Raw genomic sequence first — 21,734 nt, 5'->3', positions numbered from 1 at the left:
ACCATATGTGAGTGCCAGATAGTACTTAGGCCACTGTGCTTGGAACAACCCAAGTTTCTGAGTGGTCTCTAAAGGTAGTCCCATGTAGAGTGGGTTGCAGTAATCTAGGTGACTAGTGACAAGGGCATGAGTCACTGTAGTTAGTCACATTGCTAGTTGTCAGTTTCAAACTTTTGCCCTGCCACTGTAGGAGAGCTGGCTGCCCAGCAGCCATCTATTTCCTTCCTCTTTCTGCCCTCCTGTATCCTTGTTTCAAATTATATTGGCAAATTAGAATCTGTTTGGAGTTGCTCAGTTCATCTGGGAGTCATTTTTCGATGTTTTCTTTATTTCACATTATTCTGAACTTGTGAGATATCCACATGGGGTATGGAAGGAAGGACAGACAAGCCTACAGAAGCCCAAGTGGAGTCTTGAGACTAATTTATTTGTTTATTTATTTATCATATTTTTATCACTGCCAATCTCCCTCACACGGGATATTATGCAGTAATGTCAACCCATTCTTTTCATGCTAAAGTGCCCTGACTTGTGGATGTTTTCCTGTGGACTGGTGACATGTGGAAGGTGGATGCAACAGTGCTAGAGGAAAAAAAAAGTCAGCTTGGCTAGAGCATCTAGCACATCCATAAACCAAGACAATACTATTTGACAGGGATTTAACAGAATTTAACAGGGATTAGCATTGTAGGTAACCAATTTTATTATACAACTAGCAATTTTATTATAGCATTTTTGTGCTGAGACAATGCGGGATTGATGGCACATTAACTCAACAGCAGAGAAATTACCAATATTTCCATCTTGTATGTAAAAGGTAAAACCTTCATGAACCTTGGTGATGTCATGGGCACATCCATGTAGTTTTCATGGCAAAAAGGCAGAAGTGGTTTGACTTCTTGCAGAATGTGTTTTCAGCTTCCCAATCTAGTGTGCAGCCCTAGTATTCTTTGGTGGCCTCCCATATATGAAGAGTCACTATGTGACGTAGGCAGCTATACAAATATGATAAATATAAATAAATAAATATACAGTAAGGACTAATGAGCTCTAACACCCTCTCTTCTTTGAGATCAATTAAAGAGGGCTAGCTGCTGTCAGCTAGCTAAGCATTTTGTGTATAGTTGATTCCATTTTGGTATTATAAAGATTGATATTTGGTGAATACAAATTATTATTAGTTTATAATAGTCTTTCCCTTATATGGCACATTCCAGATGAGTTAGGACTACAGCCTCAGAAATCCCAGTCAGCTTGAGAAAGTTCTGGTATATATGATTCTAAAATTAAGGATTCAGCAAAACACTAGCTACATTTAATTTTCTTTTTACAATCAATATTACCTAAATTACTATTTGGAGGCATAATACAATATTTAAAATAAATTTTGGCTTTGAAGCTCATTCTACAAGACTAGTCAACCCTACTATATATTGTCAGTATGCCACCAGCAGAAATTGTAAAGATCAGGCATACTGGAATATTGTCTCTAGGCGATGATTGATAACATTTTGCAACCATGTTCAATTCAAGACTTTACTCCTTTCTGGTTTCCTCTTTTTTTATTGTTGTTGCTTGTGAACTCATACCGTCCCTTTTATCAAGCATGGACATAACAGAGAATGGGGTTTTGCCTAATCTAAGATTCCAGTTTTATGTTTTGTTTGTTTTCCTGGAAAGATCTATGAAGTTGGTCCAGTCTATATCCTGCTCTGTAATTCAAGAATATTCAGAAATGACATCAAAGCCTCGTGTGATTATTTTTATTGCACCTCTAACTGAATGACGTTAGCAATATTTTTGAACAAAATTACAGCTAAGTAGGCCAGAAAGCAGGTGCAAATGGATTTCACTTAGCCTTTCAGTAATATTTTGTGCACTTAATATTTAATTTCATGTACAAGTTCTGATCAGAATATGACCCATTACCTCTATATTTTCATATTTTGTTAAAGAGAAATAGAGATGCAAGAATCACTAAACTGTTTAAAATCAAATGGCTGTTTTTCCAACATGGGTGTAAGATTCCTGCACTGAAAAAACATTATTCAAAAGGGTGAGAGGCTAATGAGCATTAAACAAATGTACAGAACTGCCTTATACTATAGATTAGGAGACAGCCTATGTGACCAAATTGCTGTATTAAAATCTCTATTGCTCAATTGCCAAACTTCACAAAGGAGAAGTCAAGATCATAATGCATGCAAATATGAAAACAGAACACAAACTAAAATCTAAGCCTTGGGAACAAAACTTTAGTGGCCAAAGGTCACCGGGATGCAGCAATCAGGCAAAATGGGCAGGGCCATGTCATACATTCAGCTAGCACTGTTTCTTGGAGCTGAAGTTAAACAAATAGAAGACTCAATTTTTCTAACACTGCACTTCAAAATGGCAAGGAATTGAGTACTAATTTTCAGCCACTGTAATCAGAATGATTCTGGAACACATGTGACTATGGAATTATGTTGCCTGCCCTAAGTAAAAACAAACCAGTGAAAAACCACAGAATAAAACCAAAACAGCAACAAAGGACAACAGCTGGCAATGAACTATCACCACACTGATGTGCTACAATACTAAGGACAACAAAAAGCCTTTACCAAACGCCCAAAGCATTTGTAGGCAGCAGTGAGCCTTTTAGGGCAGGTTATACTGGGAGGCTTCCAAGTCCCAAATATAAACAAGGAGCTGCAAGCAAGCCACAGGTGATCCACCCTGCTTTAAGTGGAATGTGGGAAATTAAACTTTGGACCTTTGACTCCTCAAAAAGCATTCACTCTATTATTGAACAACGACTCCTCCCCAAACTCCTCAGATGTGATCCTGGGATCTTGGGGAAATAAAAACAAAACAGAAAAATCTGTTGTGTTCCTGGGCTGAATACCAACAGCATCTAGCAATGTCATCTCTGCAAATTATGCAACTGGGCTGCTTTGCAATTAGTGGAAGGCCCAACTCAGCAGCAATTAAGTCTTCTTTGGATAAACATATGACATTCCCAGTAGCCATGAAGGAAGAGGATTAATGGGGAATGGCCCTAAAATGGATTGAACAACCAGTTTCATCCATCAGGCAACAATAACAAAACTGGGCCATGACTCTCTCTCCAGCTAGGTCTGTCAGTGGAGACTTAAACCAATCAGATGCCCACACAAAACTCCATTCTGAAGGAGGCGGCATAGACACTATCAGTGACAGCACAAGCTTCAGAGCTCAGTTATGGAACCTGCATTTTGTATCAGGAGCATAGAACTTTTCTCAGAGGGAAGAGCACATTCCAAAATGATCAGGGCAAGGATAATCAGGTGTGTGGAGCAAAGCAAAAAGTATATTTTATTATATATAACACTGTTAATGAGAATACTGTAAATGCCAGTATTTCTCAATCTTGGCAACTTCCAGATGTGTGGGCTTCAACTCCCAGAATTCCCCATTCAGCATGCTGGCTGGAGAATTCTGGGAGTTGAAGTCCACATATCTTGAAGTTGCCAAGGTTTAGAAACACTGGTCTGTCCATTTCTTAATGTACTTCTTCTGCCACATTAAAAGTTATACTTTAGTGACAAACCTTGGAGGGAATTGCATCCATGGTATTGGGAGCGCTCATGGCTGACCTGATCAGCTGCTACTGAGGAGGGAAATTCTCATCCTGGGCAGGAGCAACAAAAAACTATAGATCCCCCAGTCGTATGGAACGTGGTCTTTGTAATAACCTCCCAGATAACACTGACACTTCCTTTCTTTAAAAAAAACGACTTGTATGAAAAAATTAAGATCTTTGCCCCCCAGATCAGGATCAGCACTACTGCAGATGGAGTGATTTTGCTCTTTTTTTACCATTCCATGTGGCTTTAGAGGCAAAATGTAAAATTAACAGAGAAATGAAGATCCTACGATGAGCAATTTGTCTTGATGCCAGTGGGAGGTAGAGAGGATTAATCCTCTGTTAACCTCTTATGCCTGATTGGACGTCACAGCTAACTATAGGAAGTCAGTTTACTACCAAACAATCCCATGTGTAGGAAGTAGCAGGAACAGAACTGTAGTTTAAAATATTTAGAGGGCAACATGTTTCCTCCGAATTCTTACAACTTAATCCACAGAAGTGATAGACAAAGGTCAGCCAACACTAGTCTACCACATCAAATTTTGCTTAGCAAAATTTTTTAAAATGCTTAGGCAATTATTTTGTTTTAATGAAATAAATCCTTCAAGCTGAAGGACTTCCATACTATTTTCTTTGACAATAGTATGGAATTGGCTTGCTGCTGCCTTCTACAATGTTATTTTGACTTCACAGTCTAGCTTATAGCCCTGGTAATTTCTGTTGATTTCCCATCCATGAACAAACAAGGTCTGAGCCTGCTTAGCTTTTCAAAATCAGCCAAAGTGGGCTAGCTCCTGCCACCTACCTCGGCTTCATAACTTTATTTGGCCAACTTAAAAGTCCTAATAGTATGAAAACTATTCATTTGGCAAAATAATCAACAAAAATGGCTGATGCTAGAGCCTTTAGGAAATTTATTTAGCTATAGTTTTAAAATTAAATGGAGAAAGTTGAAGAGATTAAATTTAAGTTCTGCATGGTGTTCTTATGATTCCAAGATACAGTGAGGCTTCTCTAATACTGCTGGGATGAAGAAACTGATGGAGTTTTTAAAGGTTAATAAAATAACTCCAAGCAGCTAACAACAATCTTGCAAAGTAGAAGCATGAACCAAAAAGAAACTTGCACATTGAACTTAATTTCGTTCAGAAAAGAATTCAGTCTTCACACAGTTAGATGAAGAGGAAAAAAAAGGTAGCTTACATTTATTCAGTAGATCTGGATACAAGTCGCTTCATAGTAGAAAGCACTTATTCATCACTGGTTCTTTGTAGACATTTTCTATGGAAATAGAAATGTCTACGTGCAAGCAAGATGAAAGGATGAGAGCTGCATTCTGCAGCACCTCCTGCTTGCAGGTGTGCCAAAAGGTAATGGAGATCGTTAATCCCCAAACCTAGGAAGAAGAAGGATGTGGAAATCAGGTGACCCATGTGACATCCCACAAGCATGATAGAGATACGTTTACTAGAAAAAAAAAACCCTTTTATGCTTATGAGACAATGCTGAGTTGACCCCCTGATAATTCCAACAGAAACAAATAAGGATTGATATGATTTGTGCACATATAAAAATCTGAAAATTCATCCTAGTGTTGGAATAGCAGAAAAATGCAGGGATTTCTCAACAACTGTGGTATGATTATACAGGCAGAGAATCAGCATACTACCACTGGCAGTTCTAAAACCTGATAGGTTCAGATATTAGAACATATTTTATTTATTTTATTCAAATTTATTAGCCACCCAATTCCAGTGGACTCTGGACAGCATACAAAACCAAAAAATCCATAGAAACAATAAAACATCAAACCACACAGGCAGCCCAGACTAAAATGATCTTATAAACAACACAAATCGAACAAAACAGGGGCCCCAGAAATACAGTAATACATTAATATAATGGTCATAAAGATTTAATGACTTATATATTTACAACAGATGCTCAACAACAACAAACACAGAGGGATAGCTGTGTTGGTTCTTGAGGAAAAAGTAAATTTTTAAAAATGCGTGTTTGGGTTATTCTTTATTAGCATTGATCAGCAGAGCACAAAGTTAAACATTTTCCAGAATTGTTTCATGAGGCAACCCCTTTTTGTGCCAACTTGTTTGGCTTTTATGAAGGTTTGCTCAATTGAAAGATTATAACCCCATGAAATTTCATAGCGAGGGATTATACTTCATTTCTACTCTTTCTCATGGTTCTGCCTCTTATGCTGCCCCTCTCCAGATTTTAAAATCCCTGTCTCTTTGTCCTTCCAAAACATCTCAATCCTGGAAATAGCTAGGAAAATACCCTCAATCTCTTTCTTCAGCAAAACTAGGGCTTGAGAGGGTAAGGACCTAAGTTGCATCTCCAACAAAATTTCCATGTCCATCAGTCAAGCTCCTTATTTCTGATTTTCTGACCCATAATGTATGACAAAAGCTAGGACATTAGGAAATGTTTGTGCATTTTAAAATGCTCATTTTGCAGAAGATTATTTTGTATATGCATAAGTGTAGGCTGACCTTCGCTGACCCTGTGACCTCCCAATATGTTAGGACTGCAGCTCCCAGAATTCACAGGGCATGAGAATTCGCACGGCATGGCCGATGGTTGCACTGGCTAGGGTTGTTGGGAGTTGCAGTTCCAATGCCCAGAGGGTCCCAGATCAAGGGAAAAATTAAATGTGGTGAAGTTGCTAATGCTAACAAATGGAAGGCAATGATACCAAAGTCAAAAGAACATGCATCACTAGTTGTGGTGAGCAATAGGCTTTTAAAGGCTCCATTCAGTAGTTGCAATTTTGAAACATCAGAGAGCACTATGCCCCCATAGGAGAAAGATATACGATGTAAAAATAGCCACACAAGTTCTCAGTGTGATTGTCATGACAGAAATCTGCCTGATTAAGAAGGCTGTTTAATGCTGAAATATGCAGGAAACCCAGCGGAGGAAAGATATTCAGAATAAGACCGCCAAAAAGCATCAATATGCTGACAGCACGTGCAGTTTAAATGTCTTTCAGTGACAGCTTCTGAAAGGGTGGAGTAAAAAACCCTAATCAGCATTTAATCACTTTATGTGAGTTAATTTTTTAGCTTTTCACTGTCAAAAAGGTAAAATGATCCAAATCTAATATAAATCAATGTACAGCTAGTGCCAAATGGCATAAGCTGCCATTCGTTTACCATCATAAAACCCTTTTTGGAATAATATCATACTGTATTCAAAACCTGAAAGCACAACAATAAGCCCTTAATTAAGGACTTTTCTCCCCGAGAGGGTCATATTGGCCCGCTGAACTCTTAGGTGCTGCATACTTGAGTAGATTTAGTGTGTCAAGCACAGGGCCGCAACTAGGGGGGGCAACCAGGACATGTGCCCCGGGCGCCATGCTGGTGAGGTACCAAAATGAGTGCTAGGGGGGCGCCAAAATAGGCGTGGAATCCATGTTTGCCCCGGCTGACACAGACCCTAGTTGCAGCCCCGGTCAAGCACGATACACCCATCCATTCACACATTCCATTTCACATGCAGAGAGAACCATTTTCCAGGCAGAGATTGCTAGGAAAGAGGCTTGTGAGTGGAAAGAGGCTTTAAGTTCCCTTCTCCCAGGGATCAATAGTAGTGGGAAAATAGAAATCTTCAGGGTTGTTGAGGGAGGCAATTACTTCTGTGGGATTGCAAGGGAGATGGCAGTAGTGGTTAATCTTGTCCTATCCCTTGCAATGATCCTAACAACTCTGTACAGAGGAAGAGATTACATGGGATCGATTCTATTGACGTGCCCTCTTTCCAAGCACAGTGGTGGTCTCAGCAGTCCCTCCAAATGTTTTTTAAACTCAGTCAGCAGGAGGATTGTGCTGAGGAAGAAGGTGCTTTCTTCCCCAGCAAAACATCTGGCAAGGCAATATGGGGAGAATTCAGGAAACAGCAGCATTAGCATGGGCATCCACAGGCTACTGTCCTGATTACCAGGAAATACACTGAGACAATGACTTGGTCTCTAATATTTATTAGTAGTACTTAACAAGAATCCTAACAAACTGAGGAAGCGTGGGAAAAACCCGCCATATAAACCCCAAAGGTTAAGGCGGTCCCGATCTGTGTCTCTTTGAATGGCTGAACAGTTCCTCAGTGCTACGCATGCGCTTGACAGTCTGGGTGGGAGCCCCCTGCTCTCCATCCTTACTCATGACAGCTACTAAGGGCCTTATGCAGCCCAGGATAATGAATGTACATGTCTTAGTGGAAAGTTGGTATAACCTGGAAGCAAAGAATGAGTACTGATGAACTTTTACCTTGAACATGACTCTTATCAGGGAGTTACAGGTAGTCCTCGTTTAGCAACTGCCTTGTTTAGTGACTGTCCGCAGTTACAATGGCGATGAAAAAGTAACTTTACGACCAATCCTCACGTTTACAACTTTTGCAGGTTTGTAAACAAAGGAAAGCTGAAGTAAGATCATGGTTTTGTGGTTTCACTTAGTGACTGCTTTGCTTAATGACTGAGTTGCCAGTCCCAGTTGTGGTTGCTAAACAAGGACTACCTATAGTCCTACTGAACATCGTGGGGCTTCTTCTGAAAAATATAAACAAGATTGCAGGGCAAATGGTTTTGGGAAAGGCAACTTTCTCTCAATCTCAGTCTTAATCTCTAAAATGGAATAATGGCCACCCTAACCAAATTACAGTATATATTTGCAAGGTGCAAACACTGGTAATGTGTACATGCTAAGACTTATTGTCCTAATCCAGTTATGTTTAGTTGTGAGCTTTAATTCTGTGAGAGGTGGCAAACTGTTCAGACTATATCAATTCAGGAGGAGACTCATATGAAGAAGTGCTGTCCCCTTTTTAAAATATAAATACGAGCATTCTGGTCTTCTCCACGAATCACGTGATTTTGCTTCGGTTCTATAAAGAAAAATTTACTAACCCCCCCATCTGCAACTTGCTGATTTTTATCCCCATCTTTGGGTGTCACAGCAGGATCAGAGGTGCTGCTCAAAATGGACCAGTAGGAAGAGGTCCAGACCCCACAGCAGAGTGGGGTCTTTGCTCAATATTTAATAACAAAGGAGGTTGTTGCACTCCCCTTTCCTTCCTCTTGAGAAATGAAGATACTGGTGCAACCACAGGTTTATTCTGCAGTAGAGCTTAGATTTCCTTTTTAAAAAAAGCATGGTGATGGAAAAACTGGGAGAGAATAGTTTTATTAAGTCTCCCCCTCCCCACTTTTCTGATAGCATCACCGAACAGAATATGAAAGAATGGAGATTATTCCCAAGTCTTTTCTGAGACATACCCTCCTCTTTCTTGATTGATTCCCCTCCCCATGCCAGTTTATGAGCCATCCCTGTGTTTAGCATAATATGTAGTTTGGCTTTATACCATTTTTTTTGTATTGTAGGATAAAACAGAATACTGAGTAGTCTAGCCCAGGTGCCTAACCTTCCTGAAAAACATACTGCAAAATCATAACAGCTAATATAAGATTTTTAGTGGGAAAATCAACAAAACATATTAAGAGTTGAGTTTAAACTTTAATTGAAATAACTGAAACTGAGAAGAAAACTCTTCATGTACAGCAGGTTGGCAATTATTTTTTGGCCCATCCCTAATTTTTTAAATTAATTTATTTTAAGGCCTCCAAAAGTTGTAGGGGTGTGCCTAATGACACCATTATGTCATTATGATGGGGCTAAACTTTAGCACAACAATTTGTAAAAAACTGTGCCATTGAATTTCAGCAGTACAAACTGTCAGAGGATTCTCTGGAAATCACAACTCGTGCGCTGTGGGTTGCCCATTCTTGCTGTATTGCGCCTTAAAATATCTGGAATTTATTTTAAAATTAGACATATTTCTGCATTGTAAATGTTCATTGTAATATATATGTGTATGATTGAATAAAATTTTGGCACGTTTGGAAAAAGGATGATTGACCTGAAAATTTAGATACTGTTATCCTTTCAGGAACTCAGACCAATATCAGGTGGTCTGAAATGAAGTGACTTAATTAATTAATTAATTAATTAATTAGCTTCATTTAAGCAATGGTAGATTTTAAAATAGCAAATTATATACTTATAATTATGTATGCTGGTAACCTGGAAGAAAAATTTCCTAATATGAATGGCACTTTTTAAATCTTCAATCTTAAGAAGTTCCATGATCTTCTGCCAATTGTTAGCCATGTTGACAGGGGATGAAGGGAACTGTAGCCAAACATATCTGGAGGCACCAAACCCATGCAGCGAAGTGAGATCTTTGTCAGTAAATAGTATCCATATATGTTTGGTCAAATTCTTCTTGTTCTATTGATAGGCTTTTCTACCATGGCTACCAGACAATTATAGGTGTCCCAGCATGTATCACTAAGTGAATCAGTTGTACAATTAACTGCATGCTTGGAGATTCAGATGCTGCCAGGCAGTTGCAAATACCTATGGCTAAACCAGTTTCAGTCTACATTGTACAGAATAGCCATAGAGTACTTGCTTAGGTGAGAAGCTGCCATAATTAACAGGCTTATGGCTCTAGCACTGTATGACACAGCATCTCTCTTCTGCTGGAAGGCTAACATGACACCTGAAAATCACTGTCTAGCAGTACCACACAGAGACAAAGAAAAAGAAAAAAGTCATATGGAGAAAAAAAAAAGAGAAGCTTGTTTCCTGAGAAAATACTTTGTGGAAGTCTTTGGCTCATATGACTAAACTGATAAGGATTATTTCCATGAGCACTGACATCTATTTTATGCATTCCTTTCAGTCAAGAACTGTAGTGCTAAAGACCTGGCACCTGCCATTTATCACTATTAGCAGTAATATTTATATGGGCTCTTAAAGTATCATATTTTCCCCACAGCCTTGCAGACTGACTTAGTGTGGAACTGTCATTCCCTCCAGAGAAGCTGACTGCCTGCCTTTCAGCTAAACTAATTAATATATTATATTTACTATGTATGCACAGACCCCTAAACTATTTTCTGAGATGGAAGTACAAAATCATATAACTAATTTAAGCAACGGTTAAGTAGAAAAGAAAAAAAATATTCTAGCATTCTTTTTTCCATCCCAGGGACCAGTAATACACTAAAACACCCTCCCTCCTCAGAATAAAGCAATTTGGTTTCTAATCGTCCAATACATTATCTGGCTATGGCCCCCTAAATAAATCAGAAAGTTTCAGCAGAATGTACTTAATAAAGTTTGTGAAAAAACAATCAGTGTGACATGTTTGAGTGCTCAAATATCCTGCCTAGCTACCAAGGGTTATGTGGGGGAAATTAGGCTGAATTTGAACTAAAATATTAACCCAGGATTCATAGGCTTAGTTTCTACAAGCAACTGTTGCCATTTTCTCCTGCTGATATCTAACCGCGTGACCCTTCATCTCCATAGGACTTTTGCCACCAACTATCCTGTGGGAAGGATCCCTAAAGAGAGAGGAGGAAGGCAAGGAACACCCATTCAAGAAATCTGCTCTATATCCTATACCTTGCCCACACAGAACTATTACTACCAACAATTTGCATATTATATCTGGGCTGCAAAAATCAGGACAATCAGTAAATGGCAGCAAAGCCATTTAAAGCCATCCAAACTACAATCACAATTTTCCAATATATACCTATACCAAGTGCCTGGTGCAGGGATGGCTTTAGGCTAAGGCTGAGTAGGCACTGGCCTAGGATGCCAAAGCTTAGGGAGTACCAATGCTGCCCCTCCTTCCAAATCATTCTAAAAATGCAAATCTTCACATGGGCAAGGGGTGGCACCATCAATCAAAGTGTCCTAGGGGCACCATATACACTTGAGCTGGTCCTGGCCCTGGCCCTGGCGGAAGAATTTAAAAGATTCTTGTTGGGTTTATTTTTGAATTACATAAGTAATACATTATATTATTTAAATAAAGTGGTATTTATACAGTATTGACTAGAGATTATTAATACGCTAATGTTTAGATAACTTAAACCTTTAAAGATGTTGATGATGATGACGATGATGATGATGATAAATTGAACTTGTATGCTGCATGACTCTTAACTCTGGGTGACTAATATAAAGAAAAAGAAGTTTATGTCAACATTAACTATGATTTCTAAAATGTTAATGTTGATAACCATACAACTGTTTAATTTTTACATCAAAGCTAAATGTGGCATTAATAAACAACTACGTCAAACTATTTGTTATACAATAAAGGTTTCTGTCTTAATCTTAATACTTAATACTAAGGTCTCCATTGTATTGTTACTTATTGTTGTTTGTACAATATGTTACACAACATGGCAAATATAAACATTACAGTATGGCTTCTAAGAGGGCCTAAATGCTTATAAACACCGCAAATTGGTAGAGGCACAAAGAAGGAGTAGTTAGTACCCAAATGGCTCTTTTTCTTTTTTTCTTTTTGTTGTTGTTTATTTTGTTTTGCCTCTTTTTTCTTTTGTCTGGAATAATGTTTATTCTATTTTAGTTTACAATTGTTTATATGGATTGCAAGCCATTTTGGGAGGATTATTATCCTGAAAGATGAGATACTGTATAAATAATTACAAAATTATTAAATAACTAGGTATAAATAATAAATATAAATTATAATAAAATTATTCATTGGCTAGGTATGCATATTGACGTGATGCTGTTTCAGGAATAGCACATTATCAAGTATTTTATTAAGTACGTTGATAATCCAAAAATTCCTAAGGGAAAAAAGAACTATTTTTCATTCTTTGCTCTAAAGTAGTAAAGTAATAGCTGTTTTGCTCATTTAAAAAATGCAGGGGAGAAAAAAGCAAAAGTTTTGTACTACTGTAGAACAATAGAAGTCCAACATATTGGGGCTTCTTCAGGTTGGATAAGACTCACCTAGATTTACACCGGGATTTTTTTTTAAGTCTGTGCAAATCAAGACATTCATTTAAGCTGCTTCTTCTCACTACGTCCTATCCTGGTGTAATTTTTTTCCTCTGTCGTTTTTTATCATTAACATCAATAGCCCACTAAACTAGCAAGAGGATGTGGAAAAATCCAAAACTTTTGTATGGTTAATGAATCCTTTTAATAAAGTATTGGCCTCTCATGATTTCAAATAATGAATGATGCTTTGGATGAGCCCCTTCCCACTTACGTGACAATTGTCCTACTGTGTGCACCTAACAAAGACTCTGTCTTCGCTGGTACGAAAGGACATGAATTTATAGGAACAGGGTTTCCAATTAATTGGGACATGGAGCAATTGAATGTCTTGGTTCCTGGGTTATCTGACAGAGGTCTAAGGTGGGGCCGGATAGCCCGCCTGAAGTTGGGGTCAAGATCAGCGACGCATCCATGTTCCTCATCACTCAGGCAATGGCCATGAAAGAGGATGATAAAGCATGTGGAAATAAAATCCCCCTTCACTGTTTCCAAGTGCCAGTATTCCTGCAACAGATTCTCCTAGGGGGCTTGCTGAGTCTCAACCCCTCAGGAATAGTTTTGCCACAGAAGCATTTGTGGACAAAAGCATAATCTCATTAGGTATTCAACTGCAACTGGTTAGTCCTGTGTAGGCACAGGTTGATGAATACATTTAAGCCTTAGATATGTAAGAGAAAGGTAAGCAAAGATAGTGTGTCATCCCTGAATAACAACAACAACAAAACCTGAACTGTCAGAATTAATTATTGTCCTTGAGGCTTCTTGTGCCCCATTCTGTAACTAAGTAGTATACTATTAGGTTATGTATGAGCCTTGCCCCTTCAGGAAGTAGGAAAACACGAGCAGACTAATAAGGAGTAATAGATATTGCATAGTGGTTGTAAAAATCTAATACTATATGTTTAATATTTCACCATTATCAATATTTTGCTAATTCTTTAATATGCAAATATATTGTTTAGAGCCCTTATTTTATTAAGGGACATGCCAGGTGTTAAACAAATCTGAATCATCTTTAGAGTCCTGCAAGCTTGGTCCTCTTATCACAGATGTGTGAGGTTGCCGAAGATTAAAAGGTAGAAAAAAAACCATATATCATTCTAAAACATGATGTGGGGGTTGGGAGTTTGGCTTAGCACTCAGAAGCACTTTAGTAGAAAACCAGCACATGATTCAGTTTTAAGGAAACATTCCAACTAGTTCAGCTAATATTGATACTGGCCCTAGATTATACAAATTTAGTGTTACCCTGTGGTTTCTTGAATAATGATTTATTGAATAAATCATAGTTGCTTGGGTCTGCACAAAATGCTAAGCTACAGTATAAACCATGGCTTATAAACAATGGAGAGCACACTAAATCAAAATCGAATAAATGACATAATGATTTTGTGTGATGTGTGAATTCAGCCACAGCTTTAATTAATTAATTAGTTAATTAGTTAATTAATTAATTTTTAAAATTTATATCACCACCTATCTCCCCCCAGCGAGGGACTCTGGGCGGTTTACAATAAAAATAATAATAAAAACATATAAACCTAAATTACAATCTAAAAATATAAATAAGATAATAAATGTAAAATCCAAGAGGAGATGGAATCACAATCAATAGGGGTGCTATGGCACCAACCACCCCCAGGTGGAGCTGTTACCCTCCCCATCCCAAGCAAGGCAGCAGAACCAGGTCTTCAAATTCTTCTGGAAGGCCAGGAGCAAGGAAACCCGTCTCAACTCCGGGGGCAGGATATTCCAAAGGGCAGGCACCACTGCCGAGAAGGCCCGCCTCCTGGACCCCAATAGATGAAATTCCTTTGCTGATGGGGTCCGTAGCATGCCCTCTCTGCCTGACCAGGTGGGGCAGGTCGATGTTATGGGGATGAGATGGTCCCTCAGGTAACCTGGTCCCATGCCATGTAGGGCTTTAAAGGTAATAACCAACATTAATATGCATCCAGGCAAAACAACTGACATGGATTCTGCTCTTTATAAAAATTATTAGGATCATACTTCAGAACAGATGTGATAATAATCAAGTTTTGTAAATTATCCCAATCCATATTGTGCTATTGAACATCCGAAGTCAACTTAATTTTGCTTCCAGGAGAATCTCTGGAAGCAATTTTCAGAAGTGAATCCATTAGTGCTGTGTGTGCTTTGAAAATGATTTGGAAGAATACTTGGAAGTGTATGGGTGGGATTCCTTAAAGCAAATATATCTTTTGGGGGGCTTTCACTGTGCTTGAAAAAAGAGCTGGCCATTTTAACAAGTGACATTAAAGATGCAATTGTTTTAATGAGCTGGCCCGTTAAAAGCAGGTGAGTTTTTTTCAAGTTCCCAGGGAAGCCTAAAAATGACACAGCTGCTTCAAAAAGATACAGTATTACAACTTTTGAGTATTTCAGTATACTTTTTCTGAATAACTTTTGAAGCATGTGGAGCCCTAATATCAATTTTAATCTGTTGTTGTGCAACCAAACAAATGGATTATACCACAATAAACATATTAATTTTTAAGGTTATCCAAGACTCTGTTTTGGGAAATGGCATCTTCCTTAAAAAATTGACAATAAGCATTATTTCCACACATGTACATTTATTCACAAAAATGAATCATATAGAGAACTTGTTGATAATTGAAAAACTGATTAAAATGTGTTTCCTGGATTCAAGACTTAAAGCAGCCATTAGTTGAAAAGAGATTTTTGTTGTTTTGCTGAACCTTTACACATGTATTGTTGTGTCCTGTTGTGTTGGTAGGCAATAGTTTTGTGATTTAATGTGAATGAGGGGAAATGTTTAGATATTTCTTTTCTTAAATTTATGTTTTTGAGAATTTCTAATAAATGTAATCCATCCTAATTTTCTTTTCTTGTTAAATTTATATTCTTGAAATACACTATGGGCATGGAAAAACAACAGAATAAAGTTAGTAAGATTCATATGAACTATCCTCTCCAACATTAAAGTGGAAGCAAGATTTCAAAATGGTTCTGTGATTCTTTTCTCTCCAGTAAAATCAGTATCAAAGTACAGAGACATGAACGGCCAAAAGGGTCTATCATGACTATGATCTTCCCATTAACATGAAAGCTAATCTATCAGAAAAGAAAAAATTATGCTTTTGAATTGTGATCTTGAAGAAAATGGCTAAGAATATCTTGTACAAAATGAACAAATCATTTCTTGCTGGTTGAAAACACAAGTCACGGAGAGTCAGAAGTGACTGATAATGACAAACCAGTATTCACCATTTCAATTGATGTTTTTGATAGACATTAAGTCATTAAGTCATATTATTCACATCTTCCATCAAGTTTCTTTTACACCCTCAATCTAGTGCCTATTACGAGGGATAATACTACAGTAACATTCATGCCATTCCTCTAGCTGAGAATTCCGCTTCTCCATTCCATTATACTGTACACTCATCTAACACCTTGGGATAATTTGCATTCTCAAGTATTCTGGGAAGTGAGCAGAAGGTAACTATGAGCAATAGAGAAGCTGGACTTTGTCTCATCAACCACAGCCAGGAGCCTATGATCTGACTTATTGAGACGATTTGCATATTCCTGGAGTATTCTGGGAAGTAAGCAGAAAATCAGCTTGAAACAGCAAGAAGTTGGACTTTATCTCATCAGCTCAAGCTAGCAGCCCAAAACTTAACAAACCTATTAGTTTCCCTCCTCCTTCCTCTTTGTCTTTAGCATATAGGGCACTTTTGTTTGTTTGCTTCTGTTTTGTGTGTTTGTGTTTTTTGGTTTGGTTTGCCTTTCCAGGAGAAACCAAGGGAGTGTACAAAGGAAGGAACTGTTTGGAGCTGCACAATCTTCAGGAGACATATACATGGACAAAGAAGCAAGTACTGTGGTAACCTGCAAGTATGTGGCAAGTATTGTGTTGCTGCCTGATGAGGAATCCAATTATATCTGGACTGAATGCAAATTAATTGTGTTGTTGAAAAAAGTGGAGAGTCTGGAGGCACATCTGGCCACACTGAGACTTATCAGGAAAGATTAGGAGTATCTGGACAAAGTAGAAATATGGGCGACAGACCTTTAGTCAGAGGGTCACATGTTTTGCCATGGTTTATTTAATCCTGGCTTATTGCATAAATCATAGGTGGCTGTATTAATCTCATATGCTAAACCCCAAGCAAGCAAACCATATTTTTACACAACATGTTGTACAAACATAACTATGTTATCTGAAGAGTTTAATAGTTGTTCTATTCCATGTGAATTCACTGGAACATAGCAAGGAACTTCTTTCAGTTGTCCCCAGATTAAAAATGGGACAAACAAGTAGCAAACTAGTCTCCAGACTAGATTCCTATATTGCACTAAGCTATGTTCTGTTTGAATCATTTTTATTAAAAACAAATGTTGGGTTCACTCATAATGTTAGATCGTAAATCAACACATCATGCTAAGCTACAAGCAAACTGGCACAACATGAGAACCCAACCAGTATTTACACATTAAAAGCTGAATAGTTTTCTGAGAGAGACTCAGCAGCTTGGTTAGTTGTACCCAGCAGAACAAAGATCAGAAGTTTGTGGATGAGTCACACAAAGAATAATCATGGTCTTCTATCCAACCTGAGTTGTCTGATTAGACTTTTGGGTGTATCAAAGGTGAGTTCTTTGGAGAAAGAACTGATATAAAAATATAAAATATCACACAATGTCAAAATCAGATTTTCACCATAACACAGGATCCTCTCTTACACAGAAATATGGCCCTTACACAGGCTATAAATCCAGACATTTGCAGAGAGAGCTAGAAAAACTTGAGCCTGAGACCATGGAAGACTGCTACTTGTCCTTGGTGTGTGCAAAATACACTCAAGTTCTAGCACTACCCACAGGCAGATGACTTACCGGGTGATCTGGTGCCAGTCAATCAAGCAAATTGAAGACTACTCTGCTTATTTTTTAAATGGCCATTTTGACTGGTATTCTAGCCACCTTTTGTAGCTGTTACTACCTCTTGAAGTCATCACTACTGCAGGTGAGGTAGTACAATGCTTAGTTTTCCACAGTCCTTTTTGCTTGTGATCCATCCTCACTATATTCATATGAAGAAAGAAACGAAAATGGGGATGCTAAAACATACCCATTTTGTGGTCACTCTAGGTTCCAGTCTCTATGCTCCATGCTGGAAAAGAGGGCTAACCTGGGGTGAAGCAGGGTAGAGGTCCTTCCTCAACAATTAACCTAGTCTGCCAGGTTGATAAAAGTACCTATCTCCTAAGCAGGAAATTATTGTGTTTCCAGCTTTAGGGGTGGTGCTAGACTGGGTATGTCACATAAATGATATAGTGCAAATGCAGTCAATATAGAAAAGATTAAATCATCTAAGATGGAACTGCTGTTTATCAGTAAACAACTGGGCAGCCCAGTTACATTAAATACAGTGGTTATTATGGACAGGGTGATGCTTTCCCTAAAGGAGGCAGTCAGTGATTTGGGGGTCCTTCTGCTCAAACAGCAAGTGAAAGTGAGCTGGTACCCCATTTATGGCCCTACCTGGACTATAAGGATGTCCTGGTGGGATTAATTCATGCTTTGACACTGCAAGGTTAGACTACTTCACATGACGCTGGCTTTGGAGATGACCAGAAACTGTAGGTGATACAAAATGCACTGGTTAGACAACCTTGCCTGTATAAAATAATCATACTGTATATTAATACTGTTGCACTGGTTACCACTGGGCTTCTGGGGCCAATTCAAAGTGCTGTCCATTAACTTAATTAACCATTAAGTGCTACATAGTGCAGTGTAGGGATACGCTGGGGAACACCTTGCCAGAAATGGATCTGCCTATCTGGTTTGTTTGCTCCTTGCAGGGTACATAGGATATGGACAAGAAGATGGGCCTTCTCTGTAGTAACTCCCATTTTATAGCATTTTCTCCCTCCAGAGGAATGAGGGGGGAGAAAACACACATACCCTTACTTTTTGGAAACAAGTGGAGACAGTGCTATTCTGTCTACATTTGACACAAGCCGATTGTAGACCCCATCAGAGAATTTGATTGGAATATAATTGCATTAATTTTACTGTATTTTATGTTAACTCAGAGTCCATCAGGATTGCAGCAGGTTAGAAATGAATTTATTTATTAAGTGCAACATCATACTAATGTAATCATGGGTATATAGAGTTAATGAATAAAGCCATGCTTTGGTTTAGGTAGTTTGAAACTATGTATTAGCTTACTGATTGCCACTATGACTTAGCAAGGTGTGCAATTGGAATCAGTAAATTATTTGTGGCTTCTTGGCTTATTATTTTTTTTAAGCCCTGTCCCAACCTTCAGTTCACTAGCCACTTAACAATGGAAGGAAAATAAACCTTGATCAAACTAGTTATGGTTACTCTGCCTAAGAAAGTCTGACTTGTTTCTGGCTTGCCAGGCAATGGTTTAGCATCATCTGTGCATACAGCTACTGTAATGCAGAATTTTATGGAGTTGCAAAAATAAGGCCCAGTTTTTTGCAATCAGTGTTTACCTTGAATGAATCTACAAAATGCCTAGTGTGTGTGTCTGTGTGCTAGCAAAAAGCATGCAGGCCAGTTCATAAGCTTTAGTCACAACTGATTTTGTTTTTATTCTTGTTTATTCCACACATCCAGCAGCATGATAACACAGGTCCTGACCCAGTTGTTTTTATGGTCTAGTAGCTCCTTTAATCTTTTGTGTGAAAGATTAGAAGATGCTTCCAGCTGTTTCACCTAGAACCAACTTCAAAGCAACACTTTGTGAATTGTTGGTGCAATATAACAGTTCTGTTACTGTTTGTTGGGTAAACCTTTAGAGACATCTACAATGCATTTATTGACCACTACACATATTCTAGCAGTGAGGCTTTAGGAGACACTGAAAAGAAATGTGTCGAAGGACAGCAAGAATGGCAGGACAAAAGCCTGCTTTCCTTGCAAACCTGTATACTCACCAGCACTGTGTGATGTTCCCTGTTGGTCATTCACCCAGCTGAGATTTTAGTTGTGTTGATCTTTCCCCACAAGGAAACAGGGTCTATTTGTCAAAGACAGAAAAATGTTATAGTATGGGTAGGGATGAGTTTTTAAAGGGAAATGAGTTATTGTCTTTTTAACTGAATATCTTATTCTATATCCTCTGGTAAACTGCTTGAACACTTTGCGTTTACTAGGTCACTGAATAAATTCAGTCACAACTGAATATGTCTAACATTGCAATGGAGTTTATATGAATGAGCAGCAATGCAGTAAATCAGAAAAAGATGAGCCAAAACCTTTATAAAAGATAGGTGCTTCTGATTGTTTCCTGAAGTAAAGAAAATACTAAGTAAAAAAACAAAGAAAATAAAATCTAAAATAAAATGTCATTGTTCTTATAGTACAAGTATTACAAAAGCACATTCATAACACAGAAATGAAGAAGAAATAAATTTAATGGAGTGGGCTCTCAATCGTATTCCAGATTTTAATTTTAATTTTTTAATTGTTAATCTTTATTTCAGTTCTTAACAATATTTGTAAGTTGCCTAATAACAATTCAAAAACAACTCATAAGCAGCACTTGAGTTCTCAGAAATAAACAGCATTCACTAACCCCATCTATTAGAAGTACTGATTTGAGAGACTTGGAAGCTAGACCCACCCAAATCCAATCAAAAACATACCCTCATTGGAATGTCATTAAATAACACCAAATAATGCTTGATTTTAAAGTAACATTGAACAAACTGTACGCAGTTGTATTTTGAGAATCTAGATTTGCAAACTTCAAGATGAACAAACAGGGACATTGTGGGAGAAGAGTGGTACGAAAGGGAGGTAAACCTAAATTACATTTTAGGCCCAGAAAAACATGTTTGTAGGAACCCTGCTGTGAATTAAAATAGCTGCATTTTCGCCAGCTCTGTTTATAACCATGCAAGTGAAAATATTAAAGCCAAAAGTCCCCATTCCAATATCATCCTAAGTATAAAAGAATTGTTTTTCTTAATAATTGCTGAACTGTTTTTTTAAAAAAAGAAAAGCAAAAACAACAACAAAAGACTGTCAAATGGAGGCAGATTCTTTTGTTTTTTTGTTTTGCTTTGCTTTGCTTGTGAAGTTTCAGCGCCTGGTGGTATAAATTCCTGCAGCTCAACATGGCCCTTCCTATGTGTGCTGAGGGTCCCTCACAAACACGTAATGATTCAACCAGGGAGCAGGTTCTGGTGGTAGGGGGAATAATTAGGCTTTTTACTCTCCCTCTTGCTCTGCCTCCCACATCTCTCTTGGCTGTACCCTTAAGAGCAGCTGATCTTCAGCCAAGCTCTGCACACTCCCCACAGCCAGCAACTTCCTCTGAAGCTGCAGCCCATAATTATCACCAGCTGTTCAGAGTTGTCTGAGAGCTGTCCAAGCAGCATCGTCGTGCCCAGAGAGCAGTTCCATCTCCCCCCTTCTATTTTGAGCTTGGCTACAGTGGATAAGCTGCAGGAACCTCTCCAAATCTTTCAGGAAACAGAAGCCAGGAGTCCCTGTGTTTGCTGTACCAAGAGAGGTGTTAAGTGGACAAGGAAGCTTGGCTACCTAGCCAGGAGCTACCTTTGTTTAGGCCAATGCCATCTACATGACTGGCATGCACATGCACCCACACACAGACACCTTTTCTGTGGCACTTGCTGCCAAGTCAGATTGATACTCCTTTACCCCATAAGTCTGGCAGGCTGTTTTCATGGTATCTGCAAGCTTCCTTTGTAGAAGTGTTGTATTCCAGATGATCAGACACTAATGGTGGAGCCCAACATAACGTCCTTCCCACTTGTCAGTTTGCCTGTGAGATCTCTGCCCCATCATTTATCTGAAGAATGCTGAGCTAGATAGATGGTAGGCCTGAGTCAGCAGTTCAGATGTTCTTAAAAAAGCAGATGCATTCAGGGAGAAACTATATCGTGACACTACACTGCAAACTAGCCAACCACATTTTAGTCTAGTGTGTTGTGTGAACAGAGTCAGTGTGATTAGTTTATGGTTCATGATTTCATGTGAATTCTTAACATTGGGTTAACTAATAAATCATGATTAAATATGTCATGGAAACAAAGCAGCAGTGCTGATGAGGAATCTTCACTGCAAAGGACAGCACCTCCCTCTTCCAGCTTATAGCAATAGATCAGCATCACAATCTTAAAGACATTTTCTGTTGCAAAAAGGCAG

At 38.4% G+C, this 21,734-nt stretch overlaps 1 long non-coding RNA gene across 1 annotated transcript; it reads right to left on the bottom strand.

Annotated features, from left to right (window-relative positions):
* Window positions 1-696: 696 nt before the first annotated feature.
* On the bottom strand, window positions 697-21,427 carry LOC134502327 (uncharacterized). Its single transcript, XR_010068436.1, has 3 exons — window positions 21,228-21,427; window positions 19,496-19,578; window positions 697-995 (listed from the first exon to the last, which is right to left on the bottom strand). It is a non-coding gene; the product is annotated as an uncharacterized LOC134502327 (long non-coding RNA).
* Window positions 21,428-21,734: the final 307 nt, after the last annotated feature.

Source organism: Candoia aspera, chromosome 8 (genome assembly GCF_035149785.1).
Source record: "Candoia aspera isolate rCanAsp1 chromosome 8, rCanAsp1.hap2, whole genome shotgun sequence".
NCBI classification, from domain to species: Eukaryota; Metazoa; Chordata; class Lepidosauria; order Squamata; family Boidae; genus Candoia; species Candoia aspera.
This window is presented reverse-complemented; position numbering and strand designations above follow the sequence as displayed.